Consider the following 20277-nt stretch of genomic DNA (forward strand, 5'->3'; position numbering starts at 1 on the left):
TATGTCACATCACAAATGACATTAATAAGTAAATCAAAGAGAATGTGATTGAAGAGACTGAGGCATTTCCCTTAACTTCAAAGAGTTGAAGTTGGCCTATTAAATCCAGAATTGTGTCTACAGGCACAGTATACGCATACAGGAAAACAAAGATAAACCTCCTTATTTATGTGCTTTCTGTAGCACCTGCACCAGTCTTTTATGGTTTAGCTGGAACCATGGTGGTCATTTTTCTGCTGTCCTTCTACCCAGGTTGGAAGAGGGAGACTTCTCTGTGGCATCATATAATTTATTTTTGTTAGCTTTTTGGAGGTCCAGAATCCGTGGAGGCATAAGTGCTGAGAACTGTGCAAGTCAGACTCCTAATTCTTTCTATATCAGACAAACTGGTGGCTCCTGATTTCAGAGTTTCTTCATACTAAACAAAGTCCTTCAGTTCTGCAGAAGACTTTATATATGCATGTAGGGAGACTGAGTCCTTGGTTTCCACAGATCCAAATAAACCCATGAAAAGAAAAAGGTTTCTTTCATTGCTCTTAAGAAGAGTTAGGCAAATAACTTGAGCAGCAAGAGAAGAGGTAAGCAGTTGTGCAATCTCCCTTCATATCATTCACACTCACACATTGGGAAAAGAATTCCCAGCTCAAGAGTGGGCTCAAAATTAAAAGAGAAACATCCCTGAGGCTTTTGGAATAGCAAAAAGAAAAGAAGCTGCAGAAGCTCAACTCTCATGAATTGTTAAAACAAAGCAAACAGCTGGATGGCAGAAAGGCTGTTCTTTGCCATAAAACATTTCCTGAAACTCTTTCTTCCAAGATCCATGCTGATTATTTATTTGTTTTAGTTTTTCTTTCTCATGAATTGATTTGATTAAAAAAAAATTAGGCATCTCATCTTCTGAATGTGACAAGAGAATGCTACCAATAATTTTGCTCATTTCTTAAGTGTGATCAGTTATTAATCCCTTCTTCTGAGCATGCGGTGGAAGAGAGCAAGGGATTCATCACATATCCTTCTTTGTCTGTAACCCTACCATCTTAAAAGTTTATTCCCCATTTCCATTCTCATTTCATCACGAGCCTTCTGTCCTCAGTCCTGCAGATCCACTTCCAGCAAGTAGAGCAGCACTGGACTTAAGGTGTGTAAAGTAAACCAGCCAACGCTGACTGCAGCTGAGAGTGACTCTGTGAGCGGGTCCTTGGGCAGAAGAGGAGAGGTGGTGACATGTGGCACGAGGGCTGTGACAAGCGCTGGCGGTCAGTAATGCCCCCCTGTCACAGCGCTGCCTGCGTGGCTTTATCACCTCTCTTTTTTGAAGTCTGTATCTCATGGAAAGTGAACTAAGAACAACCGTGGAGAAGTTGATGAACTTCTGCTCTAAAAGCGTGCCCCTGAGCAGGATTTTGTAGGAGGACACTTGTGTGCACTGTAGTGGATATCAGCTGTTTGCTGTTTTTTTCCAAGTTTGTCAAAACTTTTCTGAAAACAGAGTTTCAGTGATCATAAAAACCAGCTGACGTTTTAACCTAGCACTGCCTTTTTTAAAACCAGAGTTAAATTCCAAGGATTTCACCTGTAATTTATCTGCCTACACCCTCAAAAAACCTAGAATCCCCTTCCCTTCTTAATTTCTACCTGATGGTCATGTTAGCCTGATTCGGACATCTGTATTCACACTGTTGGAAAATTTCGCATGGTTTTGCCACATCTTGTATTTTCCACAGAAAATACACAATGAAAGGCAGAGTTTTTTAAGAGCTAAAACTTGACGGGATACTTTGCTGGCTCTGTCACCGACTGCCTATCTTGCTCGGCTGATGGTGTTAGCGGCACGTTTCCCTTGTGGGTGCAGGGACTCTCAAGCAGACCGCAGGGGAGGCAGATGGGTCACATCAAGTTAAACAAGGCCAAAAGAAGGTATTGGCCTGTAATAGCCCGTGATATTTGTTAGCATGCTCACTGGACTGGTTTTTGCTCTTGTCAACTAGCACATTTCCAAACTGCCTTATAAGTCGGGGGGATGTGGAGGGCTCCCAGGAGGCAATATGGATGAGACCACTGGGTTTTGAAGGGAATGAGGGTTTAGCCGTATGGACAGAAGTCCCAGGCCGCTCCGTCTCAGCATCTGCACATTATATTTATTGATACAGACTTAGGTTTGGGGTCTGGAAGCTCAAGTCAGAGCTGCACTGGGGGTGACTGTACCGTATTCCTGTAATTACACAGGCTTTTCCCCCTCCCATCTTTTGTTTGTTTTGTCTTCTTAGATGTAAGCTCATCAGGGAAGGTATTGACACTTGCTCTTTATTTGTAGAGTATTTAGTACCATGTGGCCCTGACCTGCATAGATTTCAATGCAAATAAAGGCAGTTGAATCTGCTCTTGCCTGTTTGCTTGCAGCTTGTGATGTTTTCCCTGACTATAACTGTACCGTTAAGGAAAGAACAAAGGGGAGCTACTTAAGAACTGTAAAACCTGCCTCACTTCAGCCCTGGCTATTTAATTTTGTAGGCTTATGTCAGACCCTTAAGGTTAAAAATGTTTCTTTTCTTGTCTTGGCTTGAACAACAAATGGAATGTTTCAAAGGAAAAAAAAAGAGTCCATACAATGCAGGCCAGAGTGATGCAGCCTTGCCTGTTTTTCTTGATCTGAAACACTTTATTAGCTGGAGCACAATATGGCCTGGCTGTCTCAGTTTCCATCCCATTTTTGGATGGGAAGTTGCACACCACACAGGCGCAGAAGCAGTCATTTGCTCATGAACGGGCGGATGTTTGCTCGTTTTCTTTGCAGCATAACATATTCTTGTTTAGAGTTTTCTTTATCCTTTCCTCCCCCATGAAAGCCCCCAAAACTGCAGAGTAAATAATTTTGGCTTACAATGAACAAAGTTCTGAGATGATAATGAGAAGCGGTGAATAAAGTCTCCATGTTTTACATGATACAAACTTGAACTCTGCTGAAGGGGCCGTATGCAGCAAGGTCAGGAGTGTGATGAAGTATAAGTTTGGAAGGAGAATCTGCTGGAGAGGTAGTATAACCCACTGAGTGATAAGTGCTGACAGACTGGCACCCTGATGTTTGAAGTGCTTTCCCTTGCGGCAGAAGTATGTCTCTGATCCTGTTGTGTTATGGCCAGACTCAGTCTGTTTTGAAAGCCTATACTTTCTTCACATTGAGACTCAGAAAGATTCAGGCTGAATGTGTTTAACAGAACCCTGAATTTTGGGCCACAGTTAAAGATACATTTTAAAGATTCGATACGGCCTTCCCAAAAGGCATTTGTAACAATAATCATAAGCATATGTCAGTGCATTTACATTATTATTATTACATGTTTACGTTAATGTTTTTTTAATACTTCACCATTAAGTTGCTGTGTTTAGCACACTAGTTCATAAAGAATAAAAGCATTAAGTTATGACTTCAAAAGAATGATAAAACAGTAACACTGGGGAATTTCAGTCATCTTCTAGCGCTTAACAAATTGGGAGCATTATTCAATCTGTCCAGGCAGGCTCTTGCGCGGTTCCTCTTCTTCTCTGTTTCTTTCCTGTGGGTTTAGCTTGTGAGTGCTCCCAGTATGGCCACACAGGGAGAGAAATTGAAACATGTGAGTGAGACCCAGAGTGGGAGATGGAAGATCAAGAGAAACATCCTGGGACCTTCCAGGAGAAAGCTGCTCCACTCTTTACCCAAACCTCAGTGCCAGAGGTAGAATCAGAAGCTAGTCATGGGTGGTTTGACTAATATGGGGTCTTAAGAAACAGTAGTGATATGTTTTCAGTTCCTTGAATAAGTTTACTTTGGTTACATTTGCAAATTTATATATATATAAAAGAAAATAATTACAAATTTTGTAAATAAAAAAGCTTGGGAGAGAGAAAAAAGATTTTTCTTTTTTTACCTTTAGTTTCTAATCTAGGACTGGGACAAGTTCCCCATCCCATTTCCTGTATCTCCAGGACAGCAATATTCTGTCACATTTTCAGAAGATTTCTGGTACCTGATATGGCAATTCTATCATCTAGTCTGGTTTTTGACAACCACTGACTTCACTGCTTTGGAAGACAAGAGGAGGCAGGGATATAGTATTAATAGCCCCTTAATAGTACGCAGGACTAATCAGGCCTCTCTTTAACTACTTGAATACAGAGGGTATATCTGTACAGACAATAGAAGAAAATAGTGTTTTCATTTTGATTAATAGTAATAAAGCACTAGCAGAGATGTAGACGTGTCAGTTTGCAGTGATTTGCAGCCATGCTCCCCTACACTGGAAACAATGAGAAATAACTTACAAGTGCTTTCATTAGCAGCATCCCAAAGGATAACTGTCTGCACTTTAATTCCTTCCCACTCTCTAGTGTATATGCACTAGGCTACATTTTTTAACCATGCAATCAGAAAACATGTGTTCCTCAGGACCTCTGGGTCATTCCTGCAGGGTGGACACTGAATGAGAAAGACACCAAGGAAGTAGAAATGTTATCTTGTTATTTTTAAATAAACTTAGTAAAATATTTCTTTTGTTTTCCTTCTGCTTCACAGACTTACTGTGAGAGGCAGGATCAGGTTGTTTGCCATCACATTCCAGCTGTAGTGCTGACATTTGTAACTTTTCAGTTCTTAGCCTTGTAATCTCATTTCATTTATCATGGAATCCCTTTTGTGCAGCATGACATTTTCTTTCATTTCCTCCCAAGTGAGAATACTACTGCAATAAGGACATGTACACCTAACATCGCTAATATACTTTTTAGTAGCAGGATAAGAGCCTGTCACACAACCATTGGAGGGATTCATTCCTCTACCTCCTCCAACAGAGGACCATGCTCAGACATGTAGGGTTTTATGATGGTTCAGCAAATGATACTCAGTGAAGGGCATTACCTAGGGAGTAACTGTACATAGATCTGGAACAGGAGAAGCAAAATAAATTTTTCTAGTAATGTTTTTTTTGTTGGTTTTGGAGGCATGTATTTCAACTGGATATAGTCAAATAGAGAAACAAGTGATAGCATAGACCTACGTTTTTTCTTCCCGTATAGGATCTGATACTCACCTAGAGTCAGCAGAAGGTGCTAAGCAGCTCAGGTTGGTAGTTTCACTTTCTGGTGGTTGGTTACTGTTTCTCTCCGTTGGTTATGAATGTAGCTTCGAGTGACCAGACTGCCAGCTTCTACTTTTCAGGTACTGTAAGTTGAATGGAGGTCAGTCTGAACCTTAGAGATATTATCAAATATTTTTACACTAAATATATTAAAGACAAGCTCTACTTTCATTCAAATTATCTGAATGAATGTGCTCACTAATTATTCTGTCAAAGGAATTCAGAACTGGAACTAAGATGATAAATTTAATGTTTGTGTACTAGTGAACACAAGTATCACCAGTATTATAGCATCATGATGGTCATGATCCTTTTCTGCCTAATTAGTGCAACTTCAGTGAAGTCAGTGGACACATGCCAATGTATCCCTTACTGATTACTCTCTGCATTACTCTGATACAGCTCCATAGTGGAGACTTTGTTATAACTCTGTATTATAAATCTCTGCTACTTTCACTAAAAATGTGAAGACATTCAGTAAAATACAAGGAAGTTAAATGCTGGGAAAAGAAAGAAGGAAAATAAGAATGAATAATCAGATAATCACTATTCGCAACTGTAAGCTTTTCCAAAGTATTGATCGTCATGATTTAGGCAAAAAAATTGCATTTTCATGTTATCATGTTTAGAAATTGCATGATCTCAAGGGTCTTGAAAACCTTCAAAGATACTGAACATGGGCAATAGTATTACCATGGGTAATAGTATTCTTACCAATTTGATCTAAGTAGACATGTATCTTCTTCGAAAAAGTCAATTAACATTCATCTTTAATGTCATGTGTAGATTTTAGAACATGGAATGTTCAATATTTCTTTCTCTAAATTTGATTCAGTACAAAGCTTTCATGTTTACTTCTGCAACTCATTTGCTCAGGAGAATCAACTTACCTGATGGACACCTCTTGTGTTATGAGGCTGTATGCCTTTCTGGAGATCCAGTTCATCTTTGTGAAAACAGAATTAGGCTGTCAGTATGCGGTTGTTTAAAATAAGCTCCACGCTTCACCGATGTGGTGGGTAAGATCATGACATAGTTTACAGATCTACACAGGATTTTAGAAGGAATTCATAGGGATTCCTATGGGGCTTGACCTTGTTGACAGTGTTATTGACATAACTCATTTTCTTCTCTGTTACACGATGGAAATCTAAAATGCAGCCTTATTACATAGCCTCATTGAGTTGTAGGAGAGTTACAACTTCTTTCAACCTTTTTTAAGATTTATATTTATTTATTTAGTTACAAATATTTTTTCCTATTAGGGGAATTTTCTGTGGACAGAAATGAACCAACTATTTGATGCATCATGTGTGATTAAGAAATATTTCAAACTGAAGATTCTGGAATAATTTTCCTACTTTTGCTTGCTGAGGAAGGTGAAAAGGAAAAAAATACGGGAGTAATTCTGTTTTTCAGTAAGAGGCTTCTGCTGTGAGAATTGGTACAACAATTATGAAAAGCTCCATAGGAACAGAAACTGAATCCTATAGTGCAGAGAAGGCAATGTTATTTTGCACCTTGACTCTTATTTTATACTTCAGATTTTCTCATTAATGCACAGCACAAATTTAGTGCACAGTTTAATAAACAAATGGACTGCTCATCAATGACACTGCTTGTGTTTCTCTGTTCTTGTGAGTGCTTCTGAAGAATCACTAACTGTATTATGAACCTTATTTTGCAACAAACTTTGTGCATCTGTAATTGATCATTATTTTGCTGACTTTTTCCTTCTACACCAAAAAAGAACCATGGTCCTGCATTAAAAATAAAATTAAAAAAAAATTACATTTCAGATTATATTGGCTTAGTGTATTGAATGTGTTCCCAGAGATATGTCCCAGAATCTATCTTGTTTTGCAGTAATAGTTTATAATTAAACTTCTTGTTCCCTGGAGTGCCCTTGTTTTGGCTTTCTAAGAGTGAAAATGCAATGTGATAAATGTGTCTTTGTTTTTTTCACCTCAGATGAATGGAACAAATGTCCAGATTTGCCTAAATTACTGCCAACATGTAATCTTTAAAAATTAAAAAAAAAGAGCTGTTTGTTTATTTGAAGGAATTCTGCCAGTATTTGGAAGCACCATAAATGCAAGAACAAATGGTTATTTAATTATTTTAAAGCACTAGTATTGTATTTATTGGCCTATTGTTTGTGCTAAATTGAGCTGTTGTCATGACGTTAGTTTTCTTAATACAACACACAGATATGCAGTTAATATCCTGAGGATTTTTTAAAAAGTTGTTTCCTTGTCAGATGTCTTTCAGAACTGGCTTTGTTGTGACAGTTGTGTTAGATGATTGTCTTTTGTTTGGGTATTGTTCCTATAGTCAGTTCACACAGGGTAATCAGCTCAGCCCTTTTCCACGTCCAACTCTATTAAACCTATTTTACCAAGTCTGAAGCGTTCCTCCCTCCCCCTCTGCTCCTTTTGCAGGTGCTTTTCACAGAGATGCTCTGCAGCTTCCCCGTGGCAGCACTGGGCAAAGTCCAACGCGGCAGGGCTGAACAGGGCTGTCAGACGGATAAATCAAGGTCCACAGTTCGGCTGATTGGTTTTGCTGCTCAGGTCAAATGGTTTTTGTGAAGACACGTTAGCTCAATACCTCACTAACGCATGAGTTCCCAGCCTTGGCTGTAGCTGATAGCATGTTACTGTTGGAAAGGCAACATTGCCTTTTGGTCCCCCTCTGAAAGCTCTGCTTTTATTTTGAATGCTCCAATTAGTGGAATTAATGCATGAGGGTTTTACAGGCAACATCCTGCCTGGAACCACATGTTGGACAAGGCTGAACTAGAAGATACACTCGGGGTCGGGGTTAGTCTGACACGCAGGAAAGAAGGAGAGGGGTTGTTGCTGCGTTTCGAAACTTTTCTGCCCTCCAACGTGGATACCAAACTGGGCCAGATCCCAGCGAATGTATCCTTTAGTTCGTTACTTGCACCTACGGAATGTTAAAAAGTAGAACGGGGGTTTGAGAGTGACCAAGCTCCTTCAGTTGTTTTTTTTGTTTCTCTCTCTGTCTTTGGATGTACCAGGAAGTCATAGCTAACTATTTTCCAGCAGTAGCTTTCTAAATTAAACATCAGAATTACGTGTTTAACATGAGCATAGAGGGTTTGGGAGTCCTGTGACTGAGTTTGATAGTGTCCTTGGATAAGACAATCTGCCAGCTGTGGCTATGCACGTTCCCATTCAACTTCTACTATTTGAATAGCGAATAATTTCTGTTTCATATAGGTTTTCCTCCATTTTTGAGAGGAGGACTAACAAGAGGCAATAATCCTTCCCACACTGATCTCCGTGGTGTCCCGGTCTTAGGCTTGCCCCAGTCCCGCTTGACACGGCCAAATACAGATGCAGTGGTGGTTTGGGGCAGTGCTTGTGGGAACAGGTGCTGGCCCCCAGTTTGCTGAGGAGGCCTCATCCCTTCTTGTTCTTACCTTACCCTTGTCTCCCCCAGCGCTCTTCCCCCGTGCAGCAGCCCCAGTTATCCCCCCCTTTGCAGCGGCACATCGCTGCTATACGGGCAGCTTCGCTCAGGTCCCCGTCCTTCTCGCTGGCTTCCTCGCGTCGCCGTTTGTCCGCGCCAGATGACAGCGTTGTTTCCCGGTCTGGTTTCTCAGCTCTCTTGCCGTGCCTCCTGCTCCCAGAGTTAAGCAATTGCCCTTGCACGGAGCGTTGAACTCTGCATGACCAGTTTGAGGGATTTCTCAACTGCGGCGTCCTGCGGTACAGCACCAGAGCCTGCCTCCAATTAGCTCGGGAGCACAATTCCAGACACATGTATTTGGTTCAGCAAATGCTATTTGTTTGTCGGGTGATGATGTTTTTCTAAGCTTTGCTTTATTCATAGCATGAGTGACATTTCTGCAAGAGGTGGTGATGTGTCTCTAAGTCTTAGTTTTTTTTCTGGGTTTGGAAATATACATCAAACAGCTACAGCAGTGCACATTAGATAACTTATGTATGAGTAAATTTACAGTGGTAACGAGGGACTTATGAATTAAATTAAACAAATATAGTCACTAGGTTTTAAAAAACAGTATGGCATTACCATGATGAAAGAAATAATTTTGATTCAAGGATGGAATAGATCTGATTTTTAAATTTAATTTTATATTATTGTTTTGTGATTATCATTGTTGGATTACTCATGGGATTTAAATGCACACCTTTTAAAATGAAATACAGAAATATGAATATTTAAACAATTTATTTCAAGATCACTAGGTACATCATTACCTCATCTACAAGACAATTTCATATTTGCTTTGATCCTCTTCAACCTCAAACAGATAGCAACCAACTTTCAGTAGTGTCTCTTCATAATGTTTCTTTTTCAATATTCCCATGCCTTGGACTAAATTGCTTCCACTGAAGATGTTCAGTGGCCCAAGTGACAGTATTTGGATTCTGAATTTGTTGGATGTCTCTCTCTGGTTTTTCTTTTGGCCTGTTTTCAGATTAATAATGTGAGAGTAGATAAGCTTCAGGGAAAAAAAAAATAGAACGTATATTTCAGCATGTTAGCCCAATAATACTATTATACAGCATCAAAAGAATAAAGCTGTGTGTTTCTCCAGAGCCCTGAGAAGAATACCTTTTTTAAACCCTTGACTCTCAGAGATTTATATTCCTGTGGGAATGTAAGTGATACCAAAGGCAGCAGCTTTTGAGTGCAGCTGTAGTTATCATTAAAAGAGATAAGTATTTGAAGGAATTTTGATATGTCAGACACGCTTTGATATCAAAGGTCTCTTGTGTGAAATACAGAGCTCTGCCAACAAAAATATAGATGACCATTGATTGGTACTTTCTGCTTCACTAAAAAAAAACCACCTCTAAAATGCATTCTATTTTTAATATTTAAGACATAAGGTCATAATAAGCCAGAAAGTCATACTCAGGTGCTGTGAATCACAATAACTCCTTATGGAACAAGACACACATATACATACCTTGTATGCTTATATCTGAGTATGCACAAGTTACTTTTCTGTGAATCTTGCGTCATTTATATCCTTAGACAATTATGGATATAACAACATTGCAAATCACTTTAAAAATGCTTTGTCATTGGCAGTCAGAAGTTGGGTCAAATACATTGAAAGAAATACAGAAAAGTGGGCATTTCTAGATTCTAGAGTTCACATATTACATACAAAGCAGTACAGTGTATATTCTCGGTTTGTATTTAACTTTCCTTACCTAGTAATATGAAATTATAGAAAAAGATTTTTATATAAAGTCTAAAAGCTGAGAAAATTAATGATTAGTTTGAAGTACTGCCTTCAGCTTTCACAGATTTCATTGATAAGTGAAGAGTCACCGTACTGAAGAAGGTGCTAAATAGCCTCTGTAGGATTGACAAAAGCAATGAAATCTGTGTCCTGCATACATGATGAAACATTAAAACACAGCTGAAAAAAAGCTAATGTTATATTGAGAGGTTCGTTGTAACTCCCGATTCGCCTATTAGATTTTTTTTTTTTTTTTACTAATTTAAGTGGTGCTCCTGCCAAGTATCAGTCTCAGAACTTTGTGCCCTACACTTTGACAAGAGGCAGTGGTATAAAAGTGGTGGGAAGTGAAGCTTTATTGATATCCTTTCTCCTTTTGCCATTCTCCCAAAGCAAAACGGAGACTCTCTGAAGCCATTTGCCAGCATTTACTATTAATCTACAGTCTATGTCTATATTTTTTTGATTTTTTTTTTAAATCATATTCAACCAATTGGTTATATTAATAAGTCTGCTATCCAGCCATTATTCATCTGAGAAACAATGCAACTTAACTGTATTGTGTTTTTCCTATTGCAAAATTTTGTCTGTCTTTTTTTTAATTATTATTATTTTATTTTTCTGAAGGCAGAGTGGATTCAGACACAGTACCTGCCAAACATGGAGAGACTTCAGACATAGATTCCAGTTTTTACCAGTCTCTAGTGCTTTGTGGATCCAGGTTCAGTCATTCTAACCTTGAACATGCTGATATTTTTTAGCCATTTAATAACTGGGAGTCAAAAGTCATATTGGCATGGAGGAAAATATAGAAATGCAGTCTGTAAGCCCATGAAAGAATGTCATTGCATTACAGCTGCTTAACAAGTTATCGTACATCAGCTGAAGTACTGTAATTGTCTGTCCATGCACTTGAGCTTGCCCAGAGTGAGGTAAACATTCATGTGCTCCAGGGATTACTCATTAAATGAAGCATTATGTTTTAGTACTGAGAAGTCTCTGCTGTCCTTCCATTATTTTCTACTTTAAAGACAAATTCACTCTGCATAAGAGTAATTTTAATTATGTGGTTTGCTGTGTGTGTATGTTGGACATTTTTCAATTGCTCATGCAGACTGCAGACAAACATATACATATTTGTGCACACAACATTTCACTGCTATAATTAGGTATTTCTGGCACTTCGCAATAGCAGGATCAAAGCCAAATTGCAGCTACCTTTGGAAAATCTTATAAGTAGCTGTTATTGAAAAAGGAGGTGTAACTTTTCTGTTTTAAAACTTAATGAGGATTTTTTTTCAGAAAGTGTAATTTTTTCTGTCATCATTTTAATGTTAGTTTTTGATAAAAAAAGTCAGAGAACTTTTGAGTATGTGTATTTTTTGAAACAGCTCTGAAACTCACTAGGAAATGACAGAAATGTCATTATGTTATCATGATCCACTGCAGATACTAACTTAACTTGAAACTTAACTTTTGATAGATATATCAAAAGAACTAAATAATTTTTAATTCTAAGTAAGTAAATATAAGTAATTTGATCCTTTGGAATAACAGTTTATAATAGTGAGTTGAAAACTTTGCTGTTGTAAAAGGAAAGGAACTTTTTTCTATGGGGCTCACTGTAGTATTTCCGTGTGATGTAAGCCATTTGTATATTTACTACCCCTCATGATTCACTATGTGGGATATTGCTAAAGAAGCCGTATTCTGACAGGCCCTTAAATTAATGACTACGCATGTATCAAGTATAAGTATGGAGTATATAAAGTACAATAGTTTTTTAGTATTTATATTTGTCTACTGATCCACTAGAATGTAACAAACTCAAATAAGGAATCCCTTTCATGAGCTATAAATTCAAGTTCTGACCTATTGACTTCATGAGAATAAAAACTCTCCAGTGAGAGTAACATGTTCATCATGTCCTAACATAAAGTCCAGGAGTCAAGGAAATGCCTGACTGGAATAAACAAGTAGCTCATCCAGTCTGCCATTCTGGCACCAAGAGTGGGTAAGACCAGATGTTTGAATGGAAGGCATAAATCTTCACAATATTTCTGTTCTAAATTGCAAGATGCTGTTTCTTACAGCACTCACACCTTGAAACATGAAGATTAATAGAGCTTATAACTGTATTTCCACATAGTCAGCTTATAGCATAAATCTTAAAATACATTTCTTAAATTATTTATCCTAACAGTTTTGAGAACAGATTTTAAAGGTATATTATCAATCTGTGCAAAAGTAAAACCCTTTCTCCCCTGCTTTTATTTCATTTATAATGAGAGTAAAAGTTCTGGACGTGGGAAAACCTGGACATTTCAGTACAGTAAAAATGAATTTTGCTGCAGTGCGAGAGAGGCAGAGGGCCTTGTCAGGGAGAGGGGTGACAGAGCTACCCAACTGCGGGGTACTGGCACGCTTTCTCCGTCCTACCGCCTGAAGGTATTCACCAAGGATGAGTGGACACCCTTCTGCTGCTGGTGTTGAGCCACTGTTGGCTGTGAAACCTGGAGGGTTTCGCTTTCACTGATCTAAGCTGTGATTTTGCCCCACCCCTGTATTTGCCAACCTTGGCAAAAACTTTGGTTGGATGTTCAAATCTGGTCCTGGACTCCGACCAAAGATTTAGTTGTGAAATGTTACATCTCATCTTGTGCAGTGACCGTAGCAAGATATTTTTCTTCAGCAGCAAACACTCATTGGAGCTGACCACTACTATCACCTTCTTAATTTTCTCTGACCAATTTTCTCTTAATTTCCCAGCCACTCTGTGAGTCTATTTTACAAAGTAAAATAATGAGGTAGCATGCATAATGCCTCTCATGTTAAAACGGTTGGATGATCATCACAACTAAATTGGAATCTTCTTATTTTTATTGCCTAGTGGGATCTACTTTCTGGCTAATATTATGAAGGTGGTGGTATATGAGGGGAAATGAATATGTTGTCACATTGAATTGTTGGTATTGGAAATGGTTCTTCACACATTGGGTAGTAGACATACAAAATTGTTTGCCAGATGGTGTTGCAGATGCAAGAATTTTACAAGGGCTCAAAGGGAGGCTGGACAAGTACTTGAAAGTGATATCTACTTGGGGGTTACAAAATAGACAGGCCACAATAGGCTCAGGAAATCTCCTGAGCTGAAAATAGATGGAAAGAAGGGGGAGCACTAAGGGTGTGGAAATATCATATATAAATGTTCTATTCTTATTCTTCCTTACACTTACTATTGAAAACAGACTACTAGACTGGATGAGCCTTCAGTCTTGCCATTACAAACATTTCTGTATTCTTATTTAAGTAAGGAGTTGTTGTGTGAGAGGGTTTTTCTGGAACAGGAAATGAATGTTGAAGGTGGAGAAAACCCAGAACTGCTAAACGTAGCAAATCAGTAATGTGTTTTGTGATACATATTGCTAAGCAAAGCAAATTGAGAGACAACTTTAATGTTGAAAGAAGCTCAAATGTGATTACTTTCTCAGTTACTGTCTGCATAGGTTTGCAGTCTTGCTTTTTTAGCTTTTCCATTTCATCTTCTATTACTGTGAGGAATGGGTTTGCATTGTTTTCTTGGTGATTTCTCCTGGTAATTTTCCAAGGACATACAGAAGGCATTTGCTGATCTAGCTGCACATCTCCTACATCCTGCGTGCTGCTTTCTAAACCTGTTGCCAAACTTAAGTACCATAAATTGCACTACAGTACACATATACTATTGATAAACAAAGAAACAATCAGCTGTAGCAACTATGGCTGCTAAAGATGTTCCTCTTTTTCAGAAGGGAGATTATTATGTGGAACAATTAAAAGGGGCATGGTCAATTCATAGTTCATGAGTCAATTCAGTGACTCATAATATTGAAATTTATTATGCACATAAGGCATTTATTTTAATCTTGTTTTTTTCATTTGTCTCATCCTTTGTTAGGATTGGCCTTGCATGCTGGATTCTTATCTTTTTATTGTTTTGTGTTTTTTAGTGTTTATACAAGCACTTCTGAAAAACAAGAATGTGGCTGAGGTGCCTCTAAAGGAATAGAGATGCCAAAGTTTGAGTGGGCTTTTTGAATTGACTCACTCTGCATGTCCTGACTGCCAGAGCTGGGTTATAACTTGTAAATGTTACCGGAAGCGGCCTACTTTCTTATCATCTATACAATTTAAATTTGCCTCTGGCAGAATTGTTGTTGCAAAAAAAGTTTAAAAAAAAGTCATGGTTATCTGTGCTACTATTGTTGTTCTTAATATGATGAGTATTAATAATGATGGTGAAAATTGTAACTGTTCTTACTCCCCAAATTGCTCTACTTAATATTAAGAAGAACAAAATTCTGCTGAAATGTTTTTCTTTGCATATTTTAATGTTTTGGCAGATGATATCAGCCACAGACTTGTATCAGCTGTCTGAAATAACTGCTTGCTGATCATTAGAGTGATTATAACCCACAAGCTTATAGATACTCTGGAACCTGTCAAGAAAAAATGCTGTGTGAGAAGGTATTTTTCCAGAAAGTCCATCTGAAAGAAAAACTGCTTTTTGCCTCCTCCCAGTTTATTAAAGGCATGAGATGATAGCAGTTTAGCAATAATTGTCTTGGTACAAATTGCTAGTGTTCTTTTTGGTTGATGCTTTTAGTGGGCGCTTTTTTTTGTCATTAATGGCACTTCTGTCACCATATGTCTTAGTCAATCACAGATCTTCAGAATAACAAAACTCACAGTTTACATGTATGTGTCTATGTTTTTCCTGGGTTCTGGAGAAATGGGACTATTCCGTATGTCCTAGAAAGGGAGTTGTGAGACCTCACCCTGCACTGCACATTACGCAGAAAGAATTAGCAATGAGTGCTTTCTGTGCCTCAGGAGGAGCACAAAGCAGCTGTAGTGGGACTAAGGGTCCAGACAGCTGATCTCATTGAGGATGGAGGATGGTCAGCACAACAGAGAAAAAGTTCGATAGCTTGTCAATTCATGACCCTAAGGTCTAAGAGACTTCCATTCCCTCAGACAAATGCTGATCCCCATTAATATGAATGGTTGAACTTCATTTGACATCAGTCAGTCCTGGGTCTGAGTGCAAGTACGTTATTCCCTGTGCCATTAACGCAGGTCACATACCCCAGCTGAGCAGACAAGGGAAGCAGAGTTTCCAGTAGTCATTGTTGTTTTGCTTTTGCAGTACTGTGTGAAGATGGTCAATAGGTTTATTCCTTTGTAACTGTGTTCCATGCTTGAGTATCTTCAAGATAATTGTTGCATTTTCTAGAGTTCATCTTTCCACTTGTATGTGTTTATTTACACATGTCTCAGGTAACCCACTCGACTGGGTGGAAAGAAGCACATCATGTTTAAGATAGTGGCATTGGTAACTATTAATTAATATAATCTGATTCCACTCCTTATTCACTTCAGGTCCTCCTAGGATGGCTACTGAGTACATTTAGCATCAGCTTCCCCAGCTGTGAAACTGGTATAGTAGGAATACATTTCCTTTGCAAAGACTCAATAATGTATGTACTAGTTACTATGTATTTTAAATAGAACATATGAAAGGCATTATATAAGTTTTAAAAACTACACCTTATTAGTGTTTTATTCCTCTCCACACATAGGAATTTCAATTTTGCTTTGAAGATTAAAAAAAAATTAAAATATCAAGGATTAATTTGTCTAACAGGTTATCACCTATCTCCTCATTTTAGAGGTGGTTACCGTTTCGTTTGCTGAAGGACCCATTGACCAAGGTTCCTTCTGAACAGCCAGTATCTAGTTTTTCTCATGATTTATTCCTAGTAGTGCTGTTTTTCTGGTTCTTTGTGAAGAAATTGCCCTTCACATGGTCTGTCCATGTAAGGCTTTTGTATAATGCATGCTGATTTAGTTAGTTGTTATATTTGTAAGCTCCAGCTGCAGCCATCACTCTCTGAATCTGTCATTGAAGGATTTTGTTTTAAATTCTGCCTGGCTTTGTTTTCAGATGTCTCTGAATTCCTCCCTGTGTTGAGTCACAGCTGTGAAAAGGGAAATCTACCTCTTTAATTCAAGGGGTCAGTGGTTTAAAAGCACTGAAGCCCGTTGGGGAATAGCTTAAGGAAGATAGTTAATCATGATGATCCCAAGAGGTTTCATAAACGTACATAAGGCTCATCTGACATTAGGAGTCCTGTATGTCTTCAAGCCCTGGTTTCTTTGGGGGTGCCTGTTTTACCAGGGAGTGGGATCCTCTGTAGAACAAACACCTGTGGTGGGTGTTTGCCACCTGCTCAGCCATGGCTATGGAAACACAACTTAATCTTGTCCACCACATCCCTTTTTCTAGCTAAGATGGCACGGAGGCCAAATCCTTTCTAGTCATTTCTCTCCCCACAACCTTGAGAAGCATTTAATGTAGTAACTACAGTGGCTTCCACTTCTTGATCCAATTGGGAGATAGTAGACTGGCATGAAGGAGTTGCTAATTTGGACAGAAAAGAGAGGTCAGGCTGGAATACACTGCTGATATTTTGTCTTCTGGGTGAGCAGAACTTGTTGGCTTGATTTGGGTGTCAGCAGTCCATCCAGTGGTATTTCTCACCCAGCTTCCTCTTCTAGCTCCAGTGGGGGAATCCTGGAAGAAATCCCCTTCTTGTTTCATCAGTGCAGACAAAAACATTATTTCAAATACAGCGTCAATAATTCTGACACTCACTTCTGTGTTTGGTTCTCATGGGATGCGCAAACCAGGACTGCATGGGTGAACAATATCTGGCAGCCTTGAGATACTGGATTAAGTTATGTAGCTAATTCAGCGTCTGTACCTGTTCTGTGTGTAGTTCACTTGTCCTATGCACACATTACTATTCTTGATACAGGGATTTATGATCTGCTTGTGAATCAGCTCTTGAAATACTGCAGTTTTCGGTCAGTTTTATAAAAGGAAAGCATTCCTGATTTCAATCAGAGTTCAGTAGTAAAGGAGCTGATTTGTGACCAGATCAGGTAGGCATTGCCCTCATCAGAAGAGTTCTTGGAAAGACAAGGGTGATCACTAGAGAGCAGGCAAAGCCATTTGATGGCTGTCAGAGCCTTAAGTTGATCAGTGGAAAGGTGTTGGATGTTGCTGAAGACCTTCAACGTGTGATCCACTTCAGTCATTCCTCTGTCCGTTCAGCTTTGGATCAGGTTGCTCAGAGCTGTGTCCAGTCAAGTTTCAAATGTCTGCAATGATGAAGAAACCACAACTCCTCTGAGCCCCCATTCCAGTGTTGACCATTCTTGTAGGGAATGAAGCCTCAGAACTCCCTCAAGATCGAGACTGCCCCATCATCTTAGGGGACAAGTGTCTGCTGGGGAAAAGGAAATTAGAGGTGATGTTTTGCATCCTACCTTTTTTGTATTAATCTTCTGGTTATGGCAACTCCCCAGTAACTAACTGGTTAACTCTCTAAAAAGCTTTGCTATTTTTCAGTGAAGTATTGATTCATCTGTGCACTCTGTGTCCTCACTTTGTCCTCACGAGACAAAGGAAAGTTCTTGTGGTTTTAAACCAAAGTGGAAATAGTTCTGCGTTGAATGGAGGTGGTGATGCCTGAATTCTTGTTTTCTTTTTCAGTATGGCTGTTTCAGATTCCAGGAACTGTCATGTTAGCACCCTTCACAAAGCAGCTTAAAAATAGACTAGCAAAACAACTCTATTGCACCAAATATAAATTGATTTCTGCTGCAACACAAGCAGAAAGTTCTTGTAGGGTCTGATAGTGGCATGTTCTAACCCTTGAAAATAGTAAAATTGGTGATCAGTGAACACAGGAGTGTTATAGCTTTGATAACCTGCCATCTGAACTCACGCTGGCCACGCATTACTCCTTACGCAGCTCTGTGAAGTTCTTGTTTATGGAAATTCAAACTGTGATTGCTTGTAATTTTCTGCAGTTTGCACAAGGGCTTAAATCAAGAGTAAAACTCTGGAAGAAGTGGTATGTGAGTCATGGATCTCACCGCAGGAATCACAGCCAGCAGTCTGTAGTCCCTGGTGAGAAGGGTGGCTGGGTGACTAAGGCACTGCCTGGATGTCGAGGGGATGTGGGTACTCGTCCCAAATGCTGGTGTGACCTTATGTAAGTGAAGTCATCTCCTATGGTAACATTAAAAAAAAAAATCAATTAACTCCTAATGGCAAGGACGGAGGATAGAGAATAGAGGCATTAAAGCTTTTAAACTGCTCGGGTGCTGTGGTGATACCTGAGGGAAACCCGTCAAGAGGAATAGGTCCACATTAAGTTAGTGAATTGTGTAAGCTTACAGATGGGATGTGTCACAGTAGCTCTGCTGATTCCCTGTCACACATCCTCCAAATATAGAAGAAATCAAACGTTTAAAAAAAACTAGGAAGAAAGCAAATGCATTCAGCCTAACAATATAACTAGGTTAATGTGCCAACACAGATCACTGCACTGCAGTGTACATGTTCATATGTATATCGTTTTACATATTGGCTGCACAAAATGTTAATCCAAAATTAGTTGGACAATGGATATAAAAAAATCCTCCTCCAATAGAGTTCAAATGTATAATCATGAATTATTAAATCAAAATTTGTTGGAAGTGTAAATTAAGATCCTTCTGGCATGTCTCTTCCTATACTGTAGTTTATATATTAAAGCCCTGCAGACTGTGCTGTACCAAGTTCACTGACAGTGCATCAAATAATGAGGCCATACGTCGATGAAAGGAATTCTATGAAAACATGCCATTGGATATACAGCAAACATATTTGATCAAAGCCCAGCTGTCATATGAAGTATACATTTTTAAACCATCAGTAAACTGTATTAGCCTGAATTCTTTTGAAAACTACCAGATCAGATACTACACAGCTGACAATGAACTAAGTAATACTGGCAGTTAATGAAACATCCTATCAAGATTAGTACAATAGAAATAATTCAAAAATAGTTAATTACGTTAAGAAGCCAACTACAACATGCAGTTGCCTGTCCATTCTACTTTTCTCTGAGAGTCCCATAGGCAGCTTTTAGATACATCTGGGAAATCCCTGAGTGCCTACAAGCATTTAAGCAAAATTCCAAACTAGTTGGCAGTACATTTCTGCTTACATCAGATAAATCTAGCTACAATTTATAGCACAATGAAGCATTTGCTGTGAAATGAAATTAACATTATAAATTTATTTGTAAATGTAAATCATTGTTCCTTTATTTCTTTCAATTTTGGGAAGGGTTTGTTTGGGGGTGTTTCTGGTTGGGTTTTCCTTTAGTAGGGTCTGCTGGGTTATGATGTGTGGATGGGCTGGTTAGCGTTGGGAGAACCAAGGTATTTCTGCCTGCACACAGAGTTGGCTGGTTGGTGGTTCCTCTGATGCATGTATAGCTGAGATGTGTAATATATTGTACGCTGTGCAATTAATGGGGCCATACAACAGTAGGAGCTGGCTTAGGTATGGATTGCTTGGATCAAGGACAGAAGAGCCCTACCTACTTGCATCTAGAGATATATCCATGCAGACAGCTTGCTGGCTATATGCTTTCAGAATATGTACTATTATTTGTCTTGCTGCCGTATCGTGCCTAGAAGCCTGGACTTGATTCATGACAAATTTCACCAGTGTTACACTGTCTTCCCATCAAGCTGGGTTTTTCACAAGCATGCAAAATACATGGTAGGGCAAGTCTCTGTGCAAGTAACTAATCTGTAAAATACCCCATTGCCAGTAGTTACTGGTGACGCCAGAAATACCAGCTAGCTCAGACCTCTGGTAGTTGAACTCTCACTAATAGCAGACTCATGCTCCAGCCCTGCAGATGTTGGAAGGTCTCCTATGAAAGGAGGTACAGAGAACAGTTTTTCCATAGCAAAACACTGGCAAGAATTCCTGGAGGTGAAAAAGAGACTGTAATCCTTCGAGTT

The 20277-nt window shown here is 39.0% G+C and overlaps 1 protein-coding gene across 7 annotated transcripts in view; it reads left to right on the forward strand.

Annotated features, from left to right (window-relative positions):
* Positions 1 to 20277, forward strand: part of SEMA3D (semaphorin 3D) — a 147335-nt gene that overhangs the window by 18068 nt on the left and 108990 nt on the right. Inside the window, exon 1 of one of the 7 annotated variants that reach the window (XM_041123966.1) lies at positions 1189 to 1317. The exons of the other annotated variants lie outside the window; for them this stretch is intronic. The gene's annotated coding sequence lies outside the window, so the exon portion shown is untranslated. Of the gene's footprint in view, positions 1 to 1188; positions 1318 to 20277 lie in introns of those variants that run through there. 7 annotated transcript variants of the gene reach the window in all.

This window comes from Aquila chrysaetos, chromosome 5 (assembly GCF_900496995.4).
Source record: "Aquila chrysaetos chrysaetos chromosome 5, bAquChr1.4, whole genome shotgun sequence".
Classification (NCBI taxonomy): domain Eukaryota; kingdom Metazoa; phylum Chordata; class Aves; order Accipitriformes; family Accipitridae; genus Aquila; species Aquila chrysaetos.